The sequence below is a fragment of the Triticum aestivum genome, chromosome 7D, assembly GCF_018294505.1.
Source record: "Triticum aestivum cultivar Chinese Spring chromosome 7D, IWGSC CS RefSeq v2.1, whole genome shotgun sequence".
NCBI classification, from domain to species: domain Eukaryota; kingdom Viridiplantae; phylum Streptophyta; class Magnoliopsida; order Poales; family Poaceae; genus Triticum; species Triticum aestivum.
In genome coordinates this window covers 132,916,160-132,938,348 of record NC_057814.1, presented here as the reverse complement: position 1 = coordinate 132,938,348, position 22,189 = coordinate 132,916,160, and positions in this window count along the sequence as shown.

Here is a 22,189-nt window from a genome sequence, read left to right as displayed (position 1 = left end):
CTGCCGGCCGGGCCGTCGGCTGCTGGGGAGCTGGAGGCGGCGGGCCGGGAGGCGGAGGCGGCACTATCCCTTCGCCCTTGGTGATGCGGGTGAGCCAGTGGCATTTCCGTGTTGTATGGTTGGACGGATTCGCGCCGCTGTGGAACTTGCAGGGGGCATCGAGTGCTTGTTCGTAGGAGAAGGACGGCTGCCAGGGTGGCTGGCCTCCCTTCTTCTTGGGAGCGGGCCGCTCCTCGGGCTGCTCGTCTTCAACTGTGGCCACCTGCCGACTGGAGGAAGTCGGCATGGGGCCCTTGCGCTTGTGGTCGTTCTGGTAGGGGCGCCGGTTTGGGTCGCCAGCCGGCGTCTTGGGAGCCGGTGCGACTACCTTCCCCGAGGCGTCCACTCGGAGCTCGGTCTTCATGGAGGAGTCGGCAGTGGCGTACTTGTCGGCGGTGATCAGCAACTCATCGAGGGTAGCCGGCTCATCGCAGAGGAGTCGGTGCTTGAGGAGGGTGCCCTCTCGGCACCCGGCAGTGAAGTACTCGATGGCCTGGACCTCATGCACTCCCTCGCAGGAGTTGCGGAGCTCGGCCCATCACGTGAGGTAGTCGCGGGTCGACTCGTTGGGCCCTTGGACGCAGAGGGAGAGCTGGCGAGGCTTGGGAGGCCGCTTGTAGGTGCTAGTCAAGTTGCGGACGAAAACCTCGGTGAAGTCCAGCCAGCTGTTGATGCTGTATGGCTTGAGGCTGTTGAGCCACGTGCGCGCCATCCCTTGCAGCATCAAGGGGACGTACTTCACGGCGACGCGCCGATTGCCACTGGCGATGCTGACGGCCGTGGAGTAGTCGATGAGCCAATCTTCCGGCTTCACGGAGCCGTTGTACTTGGGCGTGTCTCTGGGGAGCGAGAACCCTTTGGGGAAGGGCTCGTCGCGGATGCGGGGGCCAAAGCATGGCGGGCCGACATCGTCTTCTTCTTCTAACGCCAGGGACCGAGCAAGGCGGTCGATCCTGTGGCGGGCGTCACTCTCGCCGACTCCTTCTCGGCGGCCGAGTCGGTCGCCAAGAGTAGGATGCGTGATGGGCGGCGGAGTGAGGCGTCTTTCTCTTCGAGGCGGGGGAGGCGGCAGGTTTCCTTGGTGTTCGACCGCCCGAGGGCGGCCATCCGCGTCGCGCTCGATAGTGATGCGAGTCCGGCTGCGGCTGGCAGCCGGCTCCTTGTCTTTCTTCTGGCATGTGCCGCTCGCAGTCGGCGAGCGGGACGTCGCGGCGTGCTCCCGGCGCGGGGGATGGCTATCAGCTCGGGCGCCGGCTTCGTGCCGTTCTGCAGCCGCGTCGATCAGCTGCTGGATCCGTCTTGCCATGTAGGGGAGCTCATCGGCTCCCAGCCCATTGAGCTCCTCTGCTGCCGCCTGAGCGGCTCACAGATTCTCGAGCGGGGTGGCGTAGACGGGGCGATCTGCACCCAGCATGCTGGCAACGGCTGCGCCGCGCTTCTGGACGAAGCCGGCTCGGCTCGGGCCGCTCGGCGGCAGCATCCCGAAGGCGGCGCGGTCGACTTCGCGCTGGTGGGCCTCGGTGAGGCGTCTCATCGAGGCTATCTTCTTGCTCTCCGTGATGAGGGCAAGACGGCGTGCCTCCAGGGTCTCGGCGTCGGCGTCGGCCGGGAGGGGGATGGAGAGGTCGTGCATCGCTGCTTGCTGAGCGTCGCGGGCGCTCCCGCCCGAGTTGGAGACGTGGCTGATGACCAGCACTTCGGTGACAGCGCTGCTGCCGCTGTCAGCTCGAGGGAGTGGGTCGTCGAAGACCACCACGTCGGAGGGGTAGGCGTCGAGCGACGCGGTGTCGGAGTCGATGAGCATCGGGTCGGTGGAGCCGACAGACTCCATGTCCGCAGCAGGCTCGCTGGAGACGAGAAGTTGGTCGAGGAGGCTGACGAGGCGGCTCTCGGGATAGTCGGTGCCTGCGTCGGACGCAGGCTCGTCGGAGATGCGAGTCCCGCCGAGCAGATCGGCGAGGCGGCTCGCTGCGCAGGCATCGTCGACGCCTTGCAGCGCGTCGGGGCAAACGCCATCGGGCGCAGCAGGCTGGCTGCGCTCGCCGGGAAAGAAGAGGGTTTCCGTCCAGAACAGGTCTCCGGACGACGGTGCACCTGGCCCCACGGTGGGCGCCAAATGCCGGGTGGTTGGTGCGACATATGCCAAAGGATGGCTTATCATTGTGGGAGCCAATAAAACGTCGCCGGTGCCTGGAAACGGGATGAGGCGAAGACATGCACGCCGGCGAATCTTACCCAGGTTCGGGGCTCTCCGAGGAGATAACACCCCTAGTCCTGCTCTGCGGGGTCTCCGCATGATCACTAGCTCGATAAAGAGTAGCTACAATCGCTCCTAGAGCTGTCGGGATCAAGGGAGAAGAAGAACAAGGCTAGCTCTTGCTTCTCTCTATCTATGGTGTGTGTGCGTGTGCTATGCTTGGAAGCCGAACATGCAGAGGTGCGAACTATGCTTGGGTGCGAACTATGCTTGGGTGCGAACCCTTTGCATGGGTGCTCCGGGGGGTTTATATAGGCCTACCCCCCGGGGGTACAATGGTAATCCGACTGGGAACTGGCCCCAGCCGTCAGTGTCTACGCCTGCCGGCTCCTCCGCCGGCTGCTGGGTCCCGCCGGCTGGTGGGTCCCGCCGGCTGCCGGCTACTCGGCCGGCAGGCCGGCCCCACTGCCTAGGGTCTTGTCGGCGGCTGCTTACTGTAGCCGCGCCTCTGATGATGAGGGCTTTGTCGAGGTAAGCGTGGCTACAGTGATCCGCGTCGGGGGCTATCACTGTAGCCTCACCTCGTCTTGTCTCCTTAAATGGGCTCCTGCTTCGAGGAAGGGAGTCGCCGGCTTCTGGAGGCCGGCTATGCTCCTGGCCGACTAGGAAAGGCCGGGCCGCCTTCACGCCTCCCTCTGGTTGAAGGGGCCCGCAGTCCTTGGGCCGTGCAGGAGTGGGTCGTGGATGACGTCGTAGCTGGCGTGGCTACAGTGCCCGACCGCACGGGAGACATCCCTCCCGTACGGCCTCCTGTAAACATGCCTGCCTCGGGCTTCGGGGGTCGTGGGCCGCACTGTGGCCATGCCCGGTCAGGTCGTCATTATGTAGGGGCGGTTGTGGTCTCGGCCAGCTTCTAGGATTCGGCGCTCTTCTTGGCCGGCTTCTTGGAGTCGGTGAGGCTGGGTCGCCTTCTGGGAGTCGGCTTTAGTGGTAGCCGGCCGGGGAAGGCGGCCCAAATGCTTGGAGTGCTTGAAGGCCCAAAGGCCTGATAAATTTTCTGAAGAGCCAGGGGTAGCCGGTTTGGCTACCCGTGGCCACTTACTCTGACAAAGTCCATATGAAAAGATTCAAAAACTCCAAACTTCAAATGACTCCAAATGAAAATCAAGCAAATGAGAGAGGGCAAAAACCAGGCTGTCACAATGGATCTCGTAGCTATATTGCACACTGCGAGGCTCTTGTAATTAGCTATTGTTTCACTCTTTTTGCTTTACCATATTATCATATCTATATTGACTTGTTCCAAATGCAGAGGCAAGCCCGCAAGGACCAAAAAGTATGTGAACCAAATGCTGTGGAAATCTTCAAGGACTGTCACACCAGCAAGACGAAGGGCATGACTACACTAGTCAAAGCCACTGTTGTAAGTCCTTAATCCTCATGACTTTTAACTACTACTTACTCTGACTTGTGCCTTGAACTGCATGGTTTGCAGCCAATGTCTATTACTCTTTTCAATTTTATACACAATTGTCTTAGCGTATCATTGCACCTTACAAGGTTTAAAAAAGAGGAGTGATGTTCCTTTGATCTTGATCTGTAGTCCAGTTTCGTGTTGGACTTGCCCACACAATGTTACAAGTGCATGTTTGTCCGTTCTCAGTTGTTTTGTGATATGAATGATGTCATACTATGCTTACCGTATTATAAACTTTGTCTCTTTATCCTTAGCTGTCAATACAATGTGAAGAAATAGACAATACATTAGCCATGGTACATGGTCATATGTTTGGAACCTGGTTTTATTATGTACTTTGCAGTAAAATACAACTAATATTTTACATGGGTTCACCAGAATAAGTTCTGTATATAGACCAAAGCTATTTTGTTTGGTTTTGCTGCCTCCTTAATATCTTCTGTTCTGGTACTACTAATGTAAAAACTCAACTTTTCAGCAAGCTATGAAAAAATGGTGGAACCGCCACCTTATGAAGGTGGCGAGGCAACTATAAACGCAATGTCAGCTCTTGCTGTAGTGGGTCAGTACTTGTCCACTAACAGTGCCAAAAGCACGTTCCTGCGTAATACTGGGTTGGTTGTTAAGGCAATCTCGTCTAAACTGCCTCATGATCAAGATATGCAAGCTCAAAACAATGTTATATCTGCGCTCCAGACACAAGTCCATTCCCTAATAGAGACCCTTTGTGAAACAAGGACAGACATTGTTCGATGTCGTCAAGATATGCATGGTTTTGAATCCAAACTATCAGACATTTGCTATGTTGTTCAGGAGCCTAGGAGAAATGAAGTCAGAGGTTATGGTGCTCCATCGGACAATACAACATGAAAACGTAATAGTCAGGTCAAATGAACTGAGCTTCAGAACTTCTGGTGGTGCATTTATCTGCCAGACTATTAACTTTTATGCCAACCTTCCTTTTGTTTTATAGTTGTAATTTGTTTTGTTGCGATACAAAATTTGTTCTTAACGTGCAGCCACCGGCTGAAGAAAACAGCAAGCCATTTTTGTATAGTGTAGGGTGTTCCCTATATTTGCACTGGTGGTGATCTTTGATGCCCAGTGGATGTAATATGTGCAATCGCCTTAATATCCTAGCGTTAGTTTCGGGCTTATTTATTTTCCAGTCTTCTTTTTCCCTGGTTTGCTAGTGGCCGCAACAACCATGGGCCATATACGGACTGTGGTAACCTTGACCCTGCTACAGGCCGTAGGATCCATGGGCCTCCTACGAGCCGTCGATAAATGGGCCTCCAACAGGGCCGTAGAATCGGTGGGCCTCGTGCCGTCGGATAAATGGGCCTACATGGGCCGTAAACGGGCGTAATTGGTATCGGCCCAGCACGGTAACGTGCCGTTAACAGGCCGGAGGATAGCAAAGGCTTAATTTTGTCACATGCATAACGGGTCGTTAATGGGCCAGAATATGGGACAGGCTGGAAACGGCGCAACGGGTTAACAGGTCAAAAACGGGCCGACTCTTGCCATGGGCCGAATTTGGCCCATTACGGGAACAGGCCAGTAACGGGCCAGAAGTAATCGAGGGCCGGAAAGGAGCCCAAGAACGTATGGGCCGTCAGTAGGCAGAAAGCTAACACGGGCTGGAAACGGCCCATGTGAATCATGGGCCGTTAATGGGTACAAAGAAATTTACTGTTCATTATGGGCTAGAGTCACCGTGGGCCTTTAAAGAGCCTAAAGATACGAAAGGCCTCATATGGGCCGAAAGACGTCGTGGGCCATACATGGGCCGAAAGTGAAACAAGCTGGTGTTATATTCGACGGCCCACATGACGTTGTTGGGCCGATTTCAGGTAGGCCCTAGCAGGCCGTGAGTTACCGGGCCGTAAAATGGGCTATTTACGAAGAGACTGTTAACAGGCTTTTCATGGGCCAGCCCGCTAACTTTTGACCAAGTCAAACGGGCTGGCCTTTGTAAGCTAAATGGGCCAGTGGTGGCCCGTCGCACGTGTTGACATATCATAGGCGCCTATCTGACCCACTAACGAGCTGACACGTGTTTCCTCCGGCCAATCAGAATTTTACACGTGGAAAATTCCCATTGGTCCGGGCTGTTAACGGGTTATCGGATCCAAAACCAGACCCGATAGCTTAACGACGACCCGTTACGGTGGATGACACGTGTTGGTCACCCTTGACGAAAGCACTTCTATCACGCGCGATTTATCGTCATGGAAGTGGACACTTTCGTGATGATAATTTTGGTAATGTCATGGAACACTTCTACGACAACACAGGTATGACTATCTTGATTTTGTCATAAAATCGTCATGGATGTACATGCATGACAAAAAACATGACCTACTATGTCAAACACTGTTGAGGATATAAACCTTAGAGTCACCCGCCCGGAGGGGCCGGGTTACTCATAATGGTCATCGCCTGAAGCCCGGCGCCAAGCTTGAAGACGGCGGGCCAGAGATGGGCTTAAGACCCGGAGAGGGCTTAAGGCCCGTAGTTACAACCGCTATTATGGTAGAACTTGTAGTGTAAGGCAAGAATAGTTGAGAGTCCGAGCCGGACACTCTTATGAGCCGGCCGGGACTCTGAGAGCTACGGGGCGTCAACCTCTCTATATAAAGGGACGACCCGGCGGCGGTTCAGGACAAGAAAGATTTCATCGAGAGCCAGGCATAGCAATCAAGCTCCCTGCTCATCGAAACCCTAATCAAGACCACCTCAACTGTACGTAGGCTTTTACCTTCACCGTAAGGGGCCGAACTGGTATAACCCTCGTGTTCCTTGTCCCGCTTAACCCCTTTAAGCTTCCTAGTTGCGATGGCTCCACGACTAAGTCCTAGCCCGAGGACATTTGCCGTGACAATTCCACGACAGTTGGCGCCCACCGTGGGGCCAACGCACGGTGGATTTGAGTTCTTGAAGGGCAGCTTCGAAGGGCTCAAGGGATACGCTGTGGGCCGGATGACCAAGAGTCGTCGCGGAAAGCTCTACATCGACGATGCAGACTGGGGCCCCGACGCCGGCTCAATTGAGTACGGGTACCGGGTCCCCTTCGGCGAAATTCATGTCTTCATTGGCAAGATTGGTGAGCCGGGCCCTGAGCCGGATCTCTGCGCCGATCTCATCGAGACGGCTCAGCGCGCACGACCCGCCCGGGCCCTACCTGCCTTGAAGCATGCTTTTGTGGGATGTATCCATGAAGGACTCTCTGTAGGGTCTGGATCTGGTGACGAGACGGCCGCCGGTTCTGATGGTGAGTCGTCCACAGATGAGTCAAACTCGTTGTATCAACTTCAAGATGGCAGGCTCGGAGGCTGCTCCGATGATGACAGTATTCCGGACCCTTTTGAGCCGCCGAGCCGGGTTGGAATCTTCATGGCCGGTGCACAGCCTGTTCAAAACCCTGCCGTCGGGTCAGGAAACCCGGTGCCCTCGTTGGCTCAGGTGCTGATGGATCTCATGGACAAGATGACGGCCCTGTTGACCGCTACGGTTGACCCGGCGGATCAAGCTCAGCATGACGCGGAGGTGGCGCAGTTAAAGTTAGATCTAGTGAAAGCCAAGGAGGATCTGGCGGCGGAAGGGATCAGGATGGCTGCGGAAAGGGCGACTCTCGACGCCCAGACTCAGTTGATTCAGGCGCAGTCCTTCCGGCTCACGATGGATCAGAACGCGTCCAATGAGGTCATGAGAAGGAGGCATCAAAAGGCCCAATCTCAACTCCCTCCGGTCTACGATCCTCGAAACCTCTTCAACACGCCAGGTGCAGGGTCTAGTAACCCGCCGGAGGTCATAGTACCCGGCGCCGGGACACCTGTTCAGCCACAAGTGATGGGGCCTCCCCGGGTGAACCCTGCCCCGCCTCAGTATGTGCCAATACCACCGGGTCATTATGCTAACCCGCTGGAAAACATGGTCGCCGCGGCAGCACGGCTGGCGGCTCTCCCCATTGACGGCGACTCTCCAACGGCTGTTGAAACCCGCCGGGTCAGAGAACTCCTTCAGACAGCGCTGGCGCAGCAAGAGGCGTACTCTTACAGCCGGGACATGATCCATTCAACCCCTCGTCCAGGATGGAGCCCGAGTTATAGCAGACACATGGCTTCGGCGACCGGCTCAAGTAATGTCCGACGCCATAACTTGCCCCCTAGCCATGGCCCGGCTCATAAAGGAGCCTTTCACGCAGCAAACCAAGACAGAGTGCGACAAGAGGCGGAGCAGGTGCCTTAGTTAACGGCTTACCAGACACCCCCGGCTTATCCGACGACTTCCGTCGACGTGGGTATCCCTACAAGAACTGGAGGTGTCCCTTGTTTAGTGTCGGCTCTCCGCAATGAACGTCTACCCAAGGACTTCAAAGGGCCTAGGAAAGTGCCTAATTACACGGCTGATTTACAACCCGGAGCTTGGATCGAGAGTTATGAGATGGCCATGGAATTGCTGGAGGTCAGCGAAGCGGCAATGGCCAAGTACTTCACCATGATGTTAGATGGGACTGCCCGCACTTGGTTGAAAGGGCTACCACCGAATTCCATTGGGTCTTGGGCTGAGCTGAAAGCCCGGTTCATCCAATACTTCAAAGATACCTGTAGGCAGTCTATGTCAATTATGGATTTGACTAACTATAAACAGCAGGAGGGTGAGTCTACGACACATTGGGTTCGCCGGGTCAAAGAGATAATACATTCATCTGATAAGATGGATGCCGGCTCTGCAGTCTTAATGTTGGAACAGAATTGTCGTTTCCTGCCCTTGAAGATGAAACTCGGGTGGCTTAAGCATGACTGCAATTATATGGGTACGCTGATGGTGGCTCTCGTCAAGTACGCCGATTCTGATAGTACTAAGGACCCCGCTGTTGATGATGAAAGGACAGGGAAGGGAAAGAAGAACGGCAATGGCAAGGGTCCTCAGCATAACCCGAGGAACCAAGGAGGTGGCAAGCGTAAGGCCGATGGCAGCCTAGAGTTCGTGGCCAACGCCAGCTCACAGGGGAATAACCAGCGACGCAAGGGGAGGCCACCTCCCCGAGCCGGCGGGTCAGGCCCGACGCTGGAGCAGCTGTTGAATGAGCCTTGTCCAAGGCATGGCTCTAGGGAGAAGCCAGCTACTCATCTATGGAAGGATTGCACAATCATGAAAGCCTTTAAGAATTCCAATGCCTTTAATGGCAACCATGGCCCGGGCGGCGGCTCAGGCGCTGGCGGTTTTCATGGCCCGGGTGGCAGCTCAAATTCTAATCCTCAGAACGGTCAAGGGGGCTTTAATCAGCAGTCTGGCGAGGGTCATCAACAGCAGCAGGGGGGTTATCAGGCCAATCCAAAGCAGCTTAACGGTGGACAGTATCACGTATTTACCACCAGTCTGTGTAAGCGAGATCAGAAGCTTCATAAGAGGGCTGTGAATGCTGTTGAGCCGGCGGTTCCACGCTATTTAAGATGGTCTGAGCAGCCTATCGTGTGGAGTAGGGAGGATCACCCTCCCCGGGTTGATAATCCGGGTCACTTGGCCTTGGTGGTGGCTCCTCAGGTGGGAGGATATAAGTTCACTAAGGTGCTCATGGATGGAGGTAGCAGCATCAACATCCTCTATTATGAGACTTTCCGTCGTATGGGGTTGATTGATAAGAACCTCAGCCAGTCCAACACTATTTTCCATGGTGTGGTGCCCGGCAAGTCGGCTTATCCAGTTGGCAAAATCGAGTTGGAAGTGGCCTTTGGAGATGAGTACAACTACAGGGTGGAAAAATTGACCTTTGAGGTGGTCAAGATAAGAAGTCCGTATCATGCCATATTTGGGCGGCCGGCTTACGCCAAGTTCATGGCACGGCCGTGTTACGTGTATTTACAGCTCAAGATGCCGGGTCACAATGGGACCATTACGGTTCACGGCAGCCGGAAGGTGGCCTTGGATTGTGAGAAAGGTGATGCAGCCTATGCAGAATCTGTTTGTGCAACAGAGGAGTTGAAATTTTACAAGGACAATGTCGACCCAACAGATATGACCTCTCTGAAAAAGCCGACTACGGAGCATGGGCCGGCAATGAAATTTAAGTCGGCTGATGAGACTAAACTTGTTGATTTTGTTCCAGGTGATTCATCTCAGCAGTTTAGCATCAGTGCCAATCTGGATCCAAAATAGGAAAGCGCGCTCATCGAGTTCATCCGTGAGAATAGGGACATTTTTGCATGGAAACCTTCTGACATGCCAGGTGTACCTAGAGAACTCGCTAAGCACACTCTCAATGTTGATCCGAAATTTAAGCCGGTCAGGCAATTCCTTCGGCGGTTTAATGAAGAGAGGCGGAAAGCCATTGGTGAAGAGGTGGCCCGGCTCTTGGTGGCCGGCTTTATTGTTGAAGTCTTTCACCCGGAGTGGCTAGCTAACCCGGTGCTCGTGCTCAAGAAGAACGGCACCTGGCGGATGTGTGTGGACTACACGGACTTAAACAAGGCATGTCCGGCTGATCCTTTTGCTCTTCCCCGTATTGATCAAATCATTGATGCTACGGCGGGTTGTGAGCGCTTAAGTTTCTTGGATGCTTATTCTGGATATCATCAGATTAAAATGGCAGTTAAGGACCAGGAGAAGACGGCGTTCATCACTCCCTTTGGAGCCTTCTGCTATGTGTCTATGCCTTTTGGACTCAAGAGTGCACAGGCGACTTATCAACGTTGCGTGCAGAACTGTCTTCATAGCCAGATTGGGCGCAATGTTCATGCCTATGTAGATGATATTGTGGTTAAGTCCAGGGAGAAGGAAACTTTGATAGATGATCTGAGGGAAACCTTTGATAATCTCCGGGTCTACAAGATGATGCTTAACCCGGCCAAGTGTGTTTTTGGTGTTCCTGTAGGAAAGCTCTTGGGTTTCTTGGTTTCTAACAGAGGCATTGAAGCTAACCCGGAGAAGATCAAGGCAATCACCTCTCTGGCTAAGCCGGCGTGTATAAACGACGTCCAGCGCCTGGCGGGTCGTATTGCTGCTTTAAGCCGGTTTATAAGCCGTTTGGGTGAGAAGGCCATGCCATTGTACCAGTTGATGAAGAAAACTGATGACTTTGTCTGGAATGATGCTGCTAATACTGCTTTTGAGGATTTTAAGAGACAGCTGGCGGAGCCCCCAGTCCTTGTTGCTCCGGTTGACAAGGAGCCTTTATTGCTGTATGTAGCTGCTAACACACGGGCCGTCAGTGTGGCTGTGGTGGTGGAGGGCAAGGAGCATCCGGTTCAGCGGCCGGTTTATTACGTCAGTGAAGTGCTCATCGAGTCCAAACAGTGGTATCCACATTGGCAGAAGCTTATTTATGGTGTGTTCATGGCAAGCCAGAAGCTTAAGCATTACTTCCAGGGTCACCCTATCACTGTGGTTAGTTCTGCTCCCCTTGCAGATATCATCCAAAACAGAGAAGCTACAGGGAGAGTGGCTAAGTGGGCTATAGAACTTGGGCCTCATGGTCTAAAATACGTGCCACGCACTGCGGTTAAATCTCAAGCTTTGGTGGATTTCATCAACGATTGGACAGAGCTACAAGTGCCCGAGGAAAAGCCGGATAATACGTATTGGACTATTCACTTCGACGGGTCCAGGCAATTGGAGGGCTCGGGGGCTGGAGTTGTGTTGGCCTCCCCTAAAGGTGACAAGTTCCATTATGTGCTAGGGTTGATGTTCCCTTGTACTAACAATGCGGCTGAGTACGAGGCCTTGCTCCATGGTCTTCGGATGGCTAAAGAGATGAGCTTGAGCCGGGTAAGGTGCTTCGGTGACTCAGACTTAGTGGCTCAACAAGTATCAGGCAAGTGGGATTCCAAGGACCCTCTCATGGCGGCTTATCGCTGTGAAGTTGATGTTATTGCTAGACACTTTCAGGGTTACCAAGTAGAGCACATCGATCACAGGAAGAACGAGGCGACTGATGCTTTAAGCCGGCTGGGCTCTCAGCAAAAACCGGTGCCGCCTAATACTTTCCTGGACGTCTTGCATAACCCTTCTGTTAAGTTGCCTACAGAGGAAGACTTGGCTGTCCCTGACCCGGAGGCACAATTGGTGGCGGCTCTCCACATCACCCCGGACTGGACGGTGCCATACTTGGCTTACATGACCCGGGGAGATTTGCCTGAGGATGAAACTTTGGCCAGACAAATAACCCGGCGGTCTAAGTCAATGGTTGTTATCAATGGTGAGCTGCATCGCCGCAGTGTTACGGGAGCGTTTCAGCGTTGTGTCTCCCCTGAGGAAGGTCAAGAGATCTTGCGTGAGATTCATGAAGGGGATTGTGGCCATCATGCCGGCTCAAAATCCCTTGTGGCCAAGGCTTTTCGTCATGGTTTTTATTGGCTGACGGCTCATGCTGATGCGGAGGACTTGGTCAGTAAATGTGATGGTTGCCAAAGGTTCTCACGACGGGCTCATGTGCCGGCTCAGGAGCTGAGGATGATACCAATCACTTGGCCGTTTGTGGTCTGGGGGCTTGATATGGTTGGGCCTTTTAAAAGGTCCAAAGACAAGAAGACCCACCTCTTGGTGGCAGTTGACAAATTCACAAAATGGGTTGAAGCAGAGCCAGTTAGCAAGTGTGACGCGGCCACGGCGGTTCAGTTTATGAAAAGGGTCATATTTCGCTTTGGTTTTCTACACAGCATTATAACTGACAATGGTACCAATCTGTCCAAGGGCGCCATGGAGGAGTTTTGTCAACGAGAGCATATTCGGCTTGATGTTTCGTCAGTGGCTCATCCTCAATCCAATGGTCAAGCTGAGAGAGCTAATCAGGAGATTCTGAAAGGCATCAAGCCCCGGCTTTTAGTCCCTTTGCAACGGACGCCGGGTTGTTGGGTGGAGGAGTTACCCTCCGTGTTATGGAGCTTCAATACTACTCCTAACAGGTCTATGGGTTACACGCCTTTCTTCATGGTTTATGGAGCGGAAGCAGTCCTCCCCAGTGACATCCGTCATGACTCGCCCTGAGTGGCGGCTTATGTTGAGGCGGACAATGAACAGGCGCGCCAAGATGCTCTTGACTTGTTGGATGAACAGCGTGACGTGGCAGCAGCTCGTTCAGCGATTTACCAACAAGACCTGCGCCGTTATCACAGTCGCCGGGTTAAGTCCCGGGTCTTCCAGGAAGGTGATCTGGTGCTCCGGCTCATCCAAGATCAAACAGACGCGCACAAGTTATCCCCGCCTTGGGAAGGACCCTTTGTGGTCAGCAAGAACTTGCACAACGGGTCATACTATCTTATTGATGTTCGAGAGCATAAAGACTCACATAAGTCGGAAGAAGAGACCCGTCGGCCGTGGAACATAGCTCAGCTTCGGCCTTATTACACTTGAGCCACCGGCTCTCGTAATGTACATATTTCTATAAGCCATGTATATATATTATGATAAGCAATAAAGCAGGACCTCTATCCTTTTTCTCCTCCAAAGGTAAATGTGTTGTTTCCATTACAAGATCACATGGTAACTTGGAGGTGGATCCGGCTTATGATTGTATTCTAATCTAGCCGTACGTAATATAATCACTTGGGGGCTTCCTGTTCAAACATAGGTCGTATTCGAACCAAAGAGAACATAGCTGTCGATACCCATTTTGATTGGCAAAGTGCCGAGCTCATTGGGGAGTTTTCTTTGATCATATTTGAATCATAGCTCAACCCCCTTTGGGAACCGACGTGGATCGTATTCGAATCAGCGTCAGTAAACAACTCCTAAGGTCATTTGGGGGCTTCCTGTTCAAACATGGGTCGTATTCGAACCAAAGAGAACATAGTTGTCGGTACCCTCTTGATCAGCATCGCCAAAACCCACTGGGGGCTATATGATCACATTCGAATCTTAGCTTAACCCCTTTGGGATGGGTCTCTGGTCGTATTCGAACCGGAAGCCCCTGAGTTTTGATTTTCTAATTTACAACAAGTTCTTCTGGTTGTATCAACAGTGTACACGGCGGTTCTTGCTCCGCCGACTTAACTTTGATTCACAAGGTTAGTCACACACAATCAGCATTATCAAGACAGGTAAACCGGAGTGGAGGTACCAGCCTCATTATCCGGGTTACATAAACCGGATGCATACTTGAAGGTTTGTAAGTATGCTATTATGGTTACATCAAGGACACAATTGAGGACCAGTCTTTGGTGACTTAGATTCATATTCCGGGTTATGCATATGAGACTATAATTCTCAGTGCGATGAGCCGCCTAGAGACTTGTGACTTGTTTTTTTATGCAGGATGGTTAAAAACAGCTATTCGAGCTTAAGGAAAATAAATGATCAATTATGACTCGGAGGAATATAAGGAAGCCACTTCAATGGAGTTAAGCATTCCACAGGTGCACGATGGCACGACAAGGTTAAAATGTTGATCCTACTCTATTACAAGACTCCCCGAGTCCAAAAGATGAGGCATTGTTTTCAGATGTAGTCATGAGCCGCCTACAAGTTAAGATGCTTGTCGAGTTGAAGCTTCCGGCTGATCCCTCTTCGCTCCTCCGGCTGTTCCCATGACCTGGAAGGTTGACGATTTCCAGTCAATGCCACTCAAAGCTTCGAATTGAGCCTCCTCGTCGATTAACCCGGCCGGGTTAATGTCTGGGGCAAAAGTGTGCTTACGAGTTGGCGGGACCAAGCTGATGGCTTTGTAACGCGGAGTAGGGATCCTCTGATTCTCTGCATCGTAGCCCAGCTGGTACTTGGTCAGGTCAGTGTCATTCCCAATCAGGGTGGCCACCGGGCGCACGATCTTCACACAGGCAGCAAAGTCCTTTTGGTCGAAAGGGGTGTCGTCTTCCTTCAAGCTGGGGTAACCAAGTGCGATGTCCGCCGGGTCTAGCTCTGGAAGGAAAGCCTTGGCCCGGCTCAGAGCAGCTATGTCTCCGGCTCTTGCAGAGGCCCGTCGCAGCTCTTGGACACGCTGAGGAAGAACGGTAAGCCGGCGAAGTACTTCCACCAGGTGAGTCGGAACCTCATTGGATAGGGCCACCACGGCCAAAGCGCGCTGCGACCCGGTGTAGAGTTGCTCCACCAGGGTGTACACGGCCTTTAGCTTGGTCAGCACGTTCTGATTGAGGTTGGCGCTTCTGGGAGCTGTTTAACAAAGAAAGATAAGCCGTTATCAATGATGGAGTTATGAGACATAAAGACTGTAAACTTGCTCAAAGCCGGTAGAAGGACTCACCGAAGATTGCGGCGACCATTTGTGACACATGGCGTTTTAAGCCGGAGAGTTCGGCGGTTCTCTCCGACAGAGCCTTCTCCGCCTGTTCGGCCCGGCTTACAAGAGCAGCCTTCTCTTCGGCCCAAGTCTTCCTTTCAGCTTCAAACTTTTTCTTCAGCGTCTCTTGAGTAGCAATGCTGGATTCAAATTTGGCGTTGGTCTTCCGGGTCTCAGTTTCCTGAGTCTTCAGGCGGTTCTTCAGCTCAGAGATGTCAGATTCAAATTTTTTGCAAGCATCCTGCACAATTTCCGGGTTATAGTATGAACAGTTATTATGCAACTTTAAAGTCCCAAGCACTTTCCAAGCAAAGACACTTGGCACTTGGGGGCTAATGCATGTTGAAAGTTTCTATCTACAAAATTACCGGTTCATGGAAGTAAGCCGGAAATTAAGTCTACAACATATTCTATCATAAGTCGTAGACTTGGGGGCTAGTATGGTAAAGATGATTATGCAGTAAGCAGTAGAGTGGTACCTCAGACTTCTGCTGTATCTGCTTCACCATGTCAATCTCCAAGTCCCGGCTGCTGTGCACTTGATTGACATAGCCGGAGATGATCTCTCCAATGCTCAAGTTGGCGTAGTTGGTGATGTCCAGCTTGGCCCGGCGGCGCTCTAGCAACTCTTCCTTCGCAGAGCACTTAGCCAGCGCAGTGGGTCTCCCCGGCTCGACAAATTCCGTCCGGGTGATTACCACGTCCGGGTCATCGGCCGGCTGAGCCGGGCTGGAGATGTCCGGGTTGGTGGAAGTCTCCATGGTTGGCTCGTCGGTTGGAGTGTCGGCTTCAGGAGCAGAGGCAGCTGCCGGCTCTTGGGCTGAAACCTCCGGCTCAGGCAAGACCGGCTCTTCGACCGGCTTATTCTTCTTTGCTCTTTTACTGAGCTTTGCTTGAGCACTGAAAGGACAAAAAGTTAGTACAAAGGTATGAGTAAAGATAAGCACAACACGAGATGATTATCATTACCCGGGTACGGTCTTGAAAGCCGGCAGGTTCGATTGCATAGAGTCGCCAGAGGAGGGTGAAGTCTCCTGATAATTCGAGACAGAAGAATGGAGCGGTTGACGTATAACACCCGCCAAAGGATGAAAAGGATATAAGTTGGAGATAACCTCGGTCCGGCGTTTCCTTGATGCCTCAGGTAAGCCGGAGGAGAGGTCAGCATCCTTGTTGGTCCGGGTGTGTCGCCGGTTCTCATGAATCTGTTGCTTCAAAAGAAATTGAGGATCTTGATAAGCTAAAGGATGTGAAAATCTTACTTTCCGGGTTACTCTTCGGACTTTCAGCCTTGGCAAGGGCTCCGAGTTGGAGGAAAGTGTCATTACCTCTTCAGTCACCGGGTTACTTGCTCCGGTGTCATCCTGCTGATGATCAGTATCAATAAGGTGGACAGGAATAAACAAAAAATACAACAAGAACTTACAGGTTCAGGGGTTACCTCTGACTCGGAGCTGTCACTTAGTTGAAGCAGCTCTGGGGCAGTAGGCCTGCTTCCCTTCTTGCGGGGAGCGGCTCTCCTGGCGGCTTTCTTAGCTTTCCTGGCCTTCTTGGCCGCCTCATGGTCATACTTGACCTTCCAGAATTTATCATCAGTCTGAAAAATACAATGAAGATTTCTTAAGGTTCAGATGAAAACTATCTAAAGGAAAAAAATAAGATGTTTAGATCAGCGGCTTACCGCTGGGGCCGGGTTGGTCTTGCAGAAGGGGCTTAAGCCGGTCCTCCCGCAGTCTGCCAAGCTCTCATTCAAGAGGGCCTTGGTCATGTCTTCAGCAACGTCTTCAGGAAGATCGTTGCAGCTGTGTCGCAGGGGATCATCTTTCCGGCCCGTGTAATCACACATTAAGCCGGGGCGGCGGCTCAAGGGGATCACCCGCCACGAGATCCAGACCCGGACCAGATCAATGCCATTGAGGCCATTTCCCAGGAGAGCCTTGATTTTGTTGATGGTGGGGATCAGAGGTTGGCGCTCCGCCTGAGATAGCTTGTCTGACAGAGGGTGAGTTGGTTCCAGACGCGAGGGACGAAAGCCGGGCAGCGGGCTCTCGTCAGCCGGCGAAGTGTCCTGGCAGTAGAACCACGTCTGGTTCCAGTCCTTTGGGTGGCTTGGTGGCTCGGCGTAAGGAAAAAGGCAGTCTCTCCGGCGTTGAATGGAGATTCCACCAAGTTCCAGGCTCGGTCCGTTGGCGCACTCATTCTGGCGGTTCAAATAGAATAGCTCTCTAAAGAGCAGAAGGCTGGGCTCTTCTCCAAGGTAGACTTTGCAGAATACTTGGAAGTTGCATATGTTTGACACGGAATTGGGTCCTATGTCTTGTGGCCGCAGATCAAAGAAATTCAGCACATCTCTTAAGAACTTTGAGTCGGGCGGTGCGAAGCCCCGGCTCAGGTGATCAGCAAAAATCACTACCTCACCCTCCCTTGGTTGCAGTCTCTCCTCTGACGGGTCAGGGGCACGGTAAGACATGACATCCTTCTTGGGCAGGTAACCCGTCTTCACGAATTCAGCTAAGGTGTCGTTGGTGACGTTGGACCTCATCCAGTTGCACGTGATGGGTGCCTTGGGAGCTTTGGGAGGCATGGTGAAGGACGGAAGCCTATGATAAAAGGACATGTCCGGTTCAATTATAAGCCGGAGGAAATTTACAGTTCAATGCTCAAAGTGGCGGCTTATGAAAGGGGCCTAATGACATATGGTTAAGTACATCGGGTTATCTAAGCCGCTGGAAGTATCGAGAGTAATTCAAATTTTCTACAGCTTTATCATAAATGAGCCGGAGGATTTTACGGCGCGTGGTTTCTTTTGAGCTGGAAAATTTTACGGCGCACGGCTTCTTTAAGCCGGAAATGTAAGCCGCCATGACTCAGCAGATGCAGATTTTTTACTAAGTGTGGTAAAAACAGGTTTCACACATCGCAGTAGTTAATTTGGATCAAAACGGTCGGTCAAAGAGGAAAGTTTCTAGACCTAAAACAGACGCAGAAGAAGTTCGCGGGTTTGAACGGAGACTCTATGTAATAAAAGGGGATCTATGTACATTGGGAATGGAAGTGAAACAGCTACCGCAGCAGTTTTGTATAGTCTAAAGATCAAGAAAGGTGGTAAAAATGAAATCTACCGAGGGCTCGCGATGAACGGCGACGAACACGGGAAGAACAACAAGAACCCTAATGCAGATCTATTCTACGGAGTAACAGGGACTTATGGGTGCTGGAGAGCTGCGGAGATCGCCGCCGTTTATCTGGTCACGTCAGGTTGATGCAGCGGCCGGAGTTGGTGAAAACGAGAAGACCCGCGGTGGCGGCGGCGGTGGAGCTCGAGCGCAGCACAGTGGCGAGAGGAAGAAGATGGAGGTGGCGAAGTGACTGGAGGCTCATTGGGCTGGGCTATTTATAAGTCGAGGCTCATAAGTGGGCGCGAGAAACGAGGAGGTCACGGCGTGATTATCTCACCACAAAGGCGCCTCGATTTTCGGGATGACCATTAAAGATAAGATCCGTTGGAGATGCGACAGAATAAAAAATGGACTTAATGGAAGATGACGTCACGGCGGGTTACCCGGAATCCAGAAGATGACGTCACGACGGGTTATAGCCTTCACACAATTGTAAGCCGGAGATTTTCTGTCGAAAGGATTGAAGATTGACATGAGCCAGCTCAAATCAATCTGGGGCCTAATGTTGAGGATATAAACCTTAGAGTCACCCGCCCGGAGGGGCCGGGTTACTCATAATGGTCATCGCCTGAAGCCCGGCGCCAAGCTTGAAGACGGCGGGCCAGAGATGGGCTTAAGACCCGGAGAGGGCTTAAGGCCCGTAGTTACAACCGCTATTATGGTAGAACTTGTAGTGTAAGGCAAGAATAGTTGAGAGTCCGAGCCGGACACTCTTATGAGCCGGCCGGGACTCTGAGAGCTGCGGGGCGTCAACCTCTCTATATAAAGGGACGACCCGGCGGCGGTTCAGGACAAGAAAGATTTCATCGAGAGCCAGGCATAGCAATCAAGCTCCCTGCTCATCGAAACCCTAATCAAGACCACCTCAACTGGACGTAGGCTTTTACCTTCACCGTAAGGGGCCGAACCAGTATAACCCTCGTGTTCCTTGTCCCGCTTAACCCCTTTAAGCTTCCTAGTTGCGATGGCTCCACGACTAAGTCCTAGCCCGAGGACATCTGCCGTGACAATTCCACGACAAACACGTATCGTCACGAAAGTGTATTTTTTTGTAGTGACAAGATAGAGAGGGAGAAACACCATATGATCCAACTATATTAACAAAGTTCGCGGTACATCAAGACCGTGCCAAATCGAGAACACGACAGAGAGAGAGAGAGAGAGAGAGAGAGAGAGAGAGAGATCAAACACATAGCTACTAGTACAAACCCTCAGCCCCGAGGGTGTACTACTCCCTCCTTATCGTGGAGACCACCGAGATGATGAAGATGGCCTCCGGTGATGATTTCCCCCTCTGGCAGGGTGCCGGAACAGGGTCTAGATTGATTTTTCGTGGCTTTAGAGGCTTGCGGCAGCGGAACTTCTGATCTAGGGTTATTTCTGGGGGGTTTCTGAATATATAGGATTTTTTGGCATCGGTCTCACGCTGAGGGGGGCCTCGAGGGGCCCACTAGGCACCAAGGCGCCCTGTTTCAAAATACTAAGCTACCTAAAAGACTTCGGGTAGTGAAACATGACTCTTGATACGCGTGGCTGGTGGGCAAACCTCTTTGAAGGGGGAGCTCGGTAATTGCCTTGAATAAAGACCTCGGGTCTGCATGATGGCCATAGGAAAGGGAACTTGCTTATCAAGCCGAAGACTCCTAGCCATAGACATGGTGCCAAGGAAGATTGTGTACTCCGGCTTCGAAGACAGGTTCAGGGGCTACTAACAGTGTCCTGGGACTAAGGGGTACCAACCTAATTGGCCCGTAGTCCATGGGCCAAGCTTATGGCCCACCAATCTCATAAGGAAGGACTCTAGAAGCCTCAAACCCTGGCGTGATCAAGAAGGACTCTGCCGAAGACTTGGCGTGTATCCCAAGGATTGGAGTAAATAGCATAAAACTACTACTTTACGGGCTAGGGTTCCAAAAAACTACCGATTTTTTTCGCTGATAACTGCCAAGTCAGGGGTCGGTTGTTTCAACAAACTCTAATTGTCTAGTGCTTTACAATTGATCATGATTATGACAGTTGGGGCCCGCGTGTAAGAAAACTGATTGTTTTGACCGTTTGTTTGACCGTTAAATGGCAACTGGGGCCCACATGTCAGTGTCCCTGCAAACTTAAAAAAGCAATCAGGTCCCTTTAAACTTTTAGAAACACAATCAGTTCCTACAAACAAACTCAAAAAGCCATCGGGTCCCTCCCATGCTCAAGATCCAGAGGAGCACACCTGCCGCCGTGCTCGCCGCGGAGCTCCCTCCCATCGAGGCGTCCGGTTCGCCTAGCTCCCATCAAGCGCCGCCACATAGCTCCCTCCCGTCATTCGTCGCCCGCCTAGTGCGCTCCGCCGCGGAGCTCCATTCCAGCGTGTGTGTGGGTTGTCGCCTCCTCCTGTCGGCGAGCTGCGCCTGCAGCCGTCGTGAGCTCCCCGGCGTGAGTCCTCACCCTCTACCTCTTTTTCCAGGGTGCGGCGGCCCAAGCCCCTGGCCATGGTGCTCGGCTGGCGGCAGCCCATGCCCCTGGGGGCGGTGGCACGAGTCCCTGCCCCCTGGCCATGGCGTGTGGTTGGCGGCGGCCCGTGCTCCTGGGTGCCGGCTGCGCCTCGCGCGGCGCTTCTTCCCGGAGTCGGCCCTGGCTTGGCGTGCGGCGGGGTGGCGGAGGTGGTGGAGCTCGAGCCTTGGTCAGGAGGAGAAGGGAGAGAAGAAAAAGATAAAGAGGAGGAAGAAGGAACTTACATGTGGGTCCCACATGTAAGATAACGGTCAAACAAAATAGTCAAACAAATACAATGTTTAGGAGTGGGTCCGACCTGTCAGAATATGGTTTACACTGCTAGTGACGAGCGTTTTGGGTTTTTTAAAATAGCCGACCCCTGATTTGGTAGTTATCAGCGGGGAAAAAATATTCGGTAGTTTTTTGGAACCCTAGCCTGTAAAGTAGTAGTTATCAGCGTCGGCTATCGGCATGTATTTCCCTAGCTGGCACCGACCATGTGTAACACAAGATACCCCCTACACCTATATAAGCCGAGGGGGTTAGTCCTTAGAGACACGATGAGAATTGCACACCTTAGGGTTAGAACACAACATATGATCTTGAGTAGATCAAGCGTGTACTCGATACATCTGCATTAATACAATGAAAGCAAGACATAGGGTTTTACCTCCTTGAGAGGGCCCGAACCTGGGTAAACATCGTCTCCTTCGTTTCCTGTTACCCATTGACCCGAGATCCACAGCTCAGGGCCCCCAACCCGAGGTCTGCCGGTTCTAGTACCGACACCGCCCAAGCGGGTTGAACTAAGAAGCCCACACCATCGCACGCGAGGAGTCACTCACCTCCACACCATGTAGTCGTCTTCCTCATGACCCAATCAACTAACCCGAACACACTAGATCGCCCACGCCTAATCCATGACGGAGTTGCCTAAACCCAAAGAAGTAGTCCCCCACTGTGACCACTAAACCCGCCAAAACGGTTTGAACTACGTCGGCCACACCACCGCCTACCCCCAGTCACCTCGCCCACGCTCAACTCAATTAAACAAATACACCAAGTCGCCTAAGCCTAATACACACACATGACTCGTCTAAGACCCAACATATACTCGCGCCGCAACACAAGCACCATGGGTAGAAAAAACAATCTGCCATGGCAGCAAAAGATATTGTTTGCCGTTGCAGCAAAAAAAAATAGATGCCATGGCAGCACAAACAGTCTGTCATGGCAGCACAACAACATTTTTTGCCATGACAACATAAAACAAGTGCCATGGTAGCAAAAACAGCGTTCCACACGCAGCAAAAACAGCGTGCCACACGCAACTTTTTGTGTTGTAGAAATCATGCAGCGATCCAAAATATGTTTTTTACCTCTTTGTTGTTTGCCTGAATCAAACACATACAGATTTGGAGGGGCTGATCCAGAAAGTTTGCCTGGCCTTTCGAAGTGATTTGCCTTTTGTCTTGTTTGCCTGTTTATTTTGTGGGCTGTGTTCGATTTTTGGAGGAGACTCTCTCCCCTAATCCATGATGTGTGAGAGCAGCTGGGAGGGGAGAGGGACGGAGGGG